Source organism: Opisthocomus hoazin, unplaced genomic scaffold (assembly GCF_030867145.1).
Source record: "Opisthocomus hoazin isolate bOpiHoa1 unplaced genomic scaffold, bOpiHoa1.hap1 HAP1_SCAFFOLD_110, whole genome shotgun sequence".
In the NCBI taxonomy this organism is placed as follows: domain Eukaryota; kingdom Metazoa; phylum Chordata; class Aves; order Opisthocomiformes; family Opisthocomidae; genus Opisthocomus; species Opisthocomus hoazin.
This window is the reverse complement of record NW_027448773.1, coordinates 160,576-165,000: the sequence shown is the minus strand read 5'-3', so window position 1 is coordinate 165,000 and position 4,425 is coordinate 160,576.

Sequence of the window (4,425 nt, the reverse complement as noted above, 5' to 3'; positions counted from 1 at the left end):
CCGTCTCTCAGTCTCTGTCTCCCCCTTCTGCCGCGGGGAAGCGCCCGCCCCTTGCCGGCGGGTGGGCGGGGCGGGCCGGCTCGGGTTCCGGTTGCTAAGCAGCAGGGTGGCACTCGTTGACCCCGGGCGCCGCTCCGTCTGCCGATGGGCGGGCCGGTGCTGGCTCTCAAGAACTTTTTGTAACTGTTTCCCTGCTCTGCTTTGGTTTTGTTTTTTTTTCTCGCCCACCGTCAGAACCGATGCAGAGTAAGAAAGCCTTCAGCGAGACAGTCCGGCCAAGCTTAGCGCCTTCCACTAGATACGGCGAAGTCTCGGAAACGGGGGGTGGCGAGGGGAATTTCAGGCGCGCGCCGCCTCCCCCCTCCTGCACCACCCCCCCCCGCAAGCGACGGGAAGGGGCGCCGCTTTCCATCAGCTCGGCTGAAACGCCCGAGGACGGGGCGGCGTCTCTGTTTCAAAAGCGGAAAAAGAAATAAAAAAGCAACAAAAACCAAAAAATTCCCGCCGCCCCACCCAACCCACCCCCGTGCAGGCACCCCTGCAAACGGGCCTCCGGCACGGCCGGCCTGCCGCCCCCAGCCACCCCCCGCAAGCCCCCCCACCGCCGCCCCGGCTGAGAGAGCACAGGCAGCCCGCCGCCGCCCCTTCCCACCCCGTGCAGGCACCCCTGCATACGGGCCTCCGGCAGGGCCGGCCTGCCGCCCCCAGCCACCCCCCGCAAGCCCCCCCACCGCCGCCCCGGCTCAGAGAGCACAGGCACCCCGCCGCCGCCCCTTCCCACCCCGTGCAGGCACCCCTGCATACGGGCCTCCGGCAGGGCCGGCCTGCCGCCCCCAGCCACCCCCCGCAAGCCCCCCCCACCGCCGCCCCGGCTCAGAGAGCACAGGCAGCCCGCCGCAGGCCCACCCACCCCGTGCAGGCACCCCTGCATACGGGCCTCCGGCAGGGCCGGCCTGCCGCCCCCAGCCACCCCCCGCAAGCCCCCCCACCGCCGCCCCGGCTCAGAGAGCACAGGCACCCCGCCGCCGCCCCTTCCCACCCCGTGCAGGCACCCCTGCATACGGGCCTCCGGCAGGGCCGGCCTGCCGACCCCAGCCACCCCCCGCAAGCCCCCCCCACCGCCGCCCCGGCTCAGAGAGCACAGGCAGCCCGCCGCCGGCCCTTCCCACCCCGTGCAGGCACCCCTGCATACGGGCCTCCGGCAGGGCCGGCCTGCCGCCCCCAGCCACCCCCCGCAACCCCCCCCACCGCCGCCCCGGCTGAGAGATCACAGGCAGCCCGCCGCCGGCCCTTCCCACCCCGTGCAGGCACCCCTGCATACGGGCCTCCGGCAGGGCCGGCCTGCCGCCCCCAGCCACCCCCCACAAGCCCCCCCACCGCCGCCCCGGCTGAGACAGCACAGGCAGCCCGCCGCCGCCCCTTCCCACCCCGTGCAGGCACCCCTGCATACGGGCCTCCGGCAGGACCGGCCTGCCGCCCCCAGACAACCCCCGCAAGCCCCCCCACCGCCGCCCCGGCTGAGAGAGCACAGGCACCCCGCCGCCGCCCCTTCCCACCCCGTGCAGGCACCCCTGCATACGGGCCTCTGGCAGGGCCGGCCTGCCGCCCCCAGCCACCCCCCGCAAGCCCCCCCACCGCCGCCCCGGCTCAGAGAGCACAGGCACCCCGCCGCCGCCCCTTCCCACCCCGTGCAGGCACCCCTGCATACGGGCCTCCGGCAGGGCCGGCCTGCCGCCCCCAGCCACCCCCCGCAAGCCCCCCCCACCGCCGCCCCGGCTCAGAGAGCACAGGCAGCCCGCCGCAGGCCCACCCACCCCGTGCAGGCACCCCTGCATACGGGCCTCCGGCAGGGCCGGCCTGCCGACCCCAGCCATCCCCCGCAAGCCCCTCCACCGCCGCCCCGACTGAGACAGCACAGGCAGCCCGCCGCCGGCCCTTCCCACCCCGTGCAGGCACCCCTGCATACGGGCCTCCGGCAGGGCCGGCCTGCCGCCCCCAGCCACCCCCCGCAAGCCCCCCCACCGCCGCCCCGGCTGAGAGAGCACAGGCAGCCCGCCGCCGCCCCTTCCCACCCCGTGCAGGCACCCCTGCATACGGGCCTCCGGCAGGGCCGGCCTGCCGACCCCAGCCACCCCCCGCAAGCCCCCCCCACCGCCGCCCCGGCTCAGAGAGCACAGGCAGCCCGCCGCCGGCCCTTCCCACCCCGTGCAGGCACCCCTGCATACGGGCCTCCGGCAGGGCCGGCCTGCCGCCCCCAGCCACCCCCCGCAACCCCCCCCACCGCCGCCCCGGCTGAGAGATCACAGGCAGCCCGCCGCCGGCCCTTCCCACCCCGTGCAGGCACCCCTGCATACGGGCCTCCGGCAGGGCCGGCCTGCCGCCCCCAGCCACCCCTCCGCAAGCCCCCCCACCGCCGCCCCGGCTGAGAGAGCACAGGCAGCCCGCCGCCGGCCCTTCCCACCCCGTGCAGGCACCCCTGCATACGGGCCTCCGGCAGGGCCGGCCTGCCGACCCCAGCCACCCCTCCGCAAGCCCCCCCACCGCCGCCCCGGCTGAGAGAGCACAGGCAGCCCGCCGCCGGCCCTTCCCACCCCGTGCAGGCACCCCTGCATACGGGCCTCCGGCAGGGCCGGCCTGCCGCCCCCAGCCACCCGCCACAGGCCCCCCCACCGCCGCCCCGGCTGAGACAGCACAGGCAGCCCGCCGCCGCCCCTTCCCACCCCGTGCAGGCACCCCTGCATACGGGCCTCCGGCAGGGCCGGCCTGCCGCCCCCAGCAACCCCCCACAAGCCCCCCCACCGCCGCCTCGGCTGAGAGAGCACAGGCACCCCGCCGCCGGCCCTTCATACCCCGTGCAGGCACCCCTGCATACGGGCCTCCGGCCGGGCCGGCCTGCCGCCCCCAGCCACCCCCCACAAGCCCCCCCACCGCCGCCCCGGCTGAGACAGCACAGGCAGCCCGCCGCCGCCCCTTCCCAGCCCGTGCAGGCACCCCTGCATACGGGCCTCCGGCAGGACCGGCCTGCCGCCCCCAGACAACCCCCGCAAGCCCCCCCACCGCCGCCCCGGCTGAGAGAGCACAGGCACCCCGCCGCCGCCCCTTCCCACCCCGTGCAGGCACCCCTGCATACGGGCCTCCGGCAGGGCCGGCCTGCCGCCCCCAGCCACCCCCCGCAAGCCCCCCCCCACCGCCGCCCCGGCTCAGAGAGCACAGGCAGCCCGCCGCAGGCCCACCCACCCCGTGCAGGCACCCCTGCATACGGGCCTCCGGCAGGGCCGGCCTGCCGCCCCCAGCCACCCCCCGCAAGCCCCCCCCACCGCCGCCCCGGCTCAGAGAGCACAGGCAGCCCGCCGCAGGCCCACCCACCCCGTGCAGGCACCCCTGCATACGGGCCTCCGGCAGGGCCGGCCTGCCGACCCCAGCCACCCCCCGCAAGCCCCCCCACCGCCGCCCCGACTGAGACAGCACAGGCAGCCCGCCGCCGGCCCTTCCCACCCCGTGCAGGCACCCCTGCATACGGGCCTCCGGCAGGACCGGCCTGCCGCCCCCAGCCACCCCCCGCAAGCCCCCCCACCGCCGCCCCGGCTGAGAGAGCACAGGCAGCCCGCCGCCGGCCCTTCCCACCCCGTGCAGGCACCCCTGCATAGGGGCCTCCGGCAGGGCCGGCCTGCCGCCCCCAGCCACCCCCCGCAAGCCCCCCCACCGCCGCCCCGGCTGAGAGAGCACAGGCAGCCCGCCGCCGCCCCTTCCCACCCCGTGCAGGCACCCCTGCATACGGGCCTCCGGCAGGGCCGGCCTGCCGCCCCCAGCCACCCCCCACAAGCCCCCCCACCGCCGCCCCGGCTGAGACAGCACAGGCACCCCGCCGCCGCCCCTTCCCACCCCGTGCAGGCACCCCTGCATACGGGCCTCCGGCACGGCCGGCCTGCCGCCCCCAGCCACCCCCCACAAGCCCCCCCACCGCCGCCCCGGCTGAGAGAGCACAGGCAGCCCGCCGCCGGCCCTTCCCACCCCGTGCAGGCACCCCTGCATAGGGGCCTCCGGCAGGGCCGGCCTGCCGCCCCCAGCCACCCCCCACAAGCCCCCCCACCGCCGCCCCGGCCGAGAGCGCACAAGCAGCCCCTGCCGCCGCCCCCCCCCACCCCCCCCCCGGTGCGGGCACCCCTGCATACGGGCCTCCGGCACGGCCGCTCCGCTGCCCCCCCCCACCCCGCCACCCCCCCCACCGCCGCCCCGGCCGAGAGCGCACAAGCAGCCCCTGCCGCCGCCCCCCCCCCCCCCCCCCCCGACTCAAACCTCAATCTTCTCGGAAAAGAGGCCCCGTCCCCAGCCTACCTCAGCGCAAGGCTCCCCGCCTGCTCCTCGACCCCGTCTCTCAGTCTCTGTCTCCCCCTTCTGCCGCGGGGAAGCGCCCGCCCCTTGCCG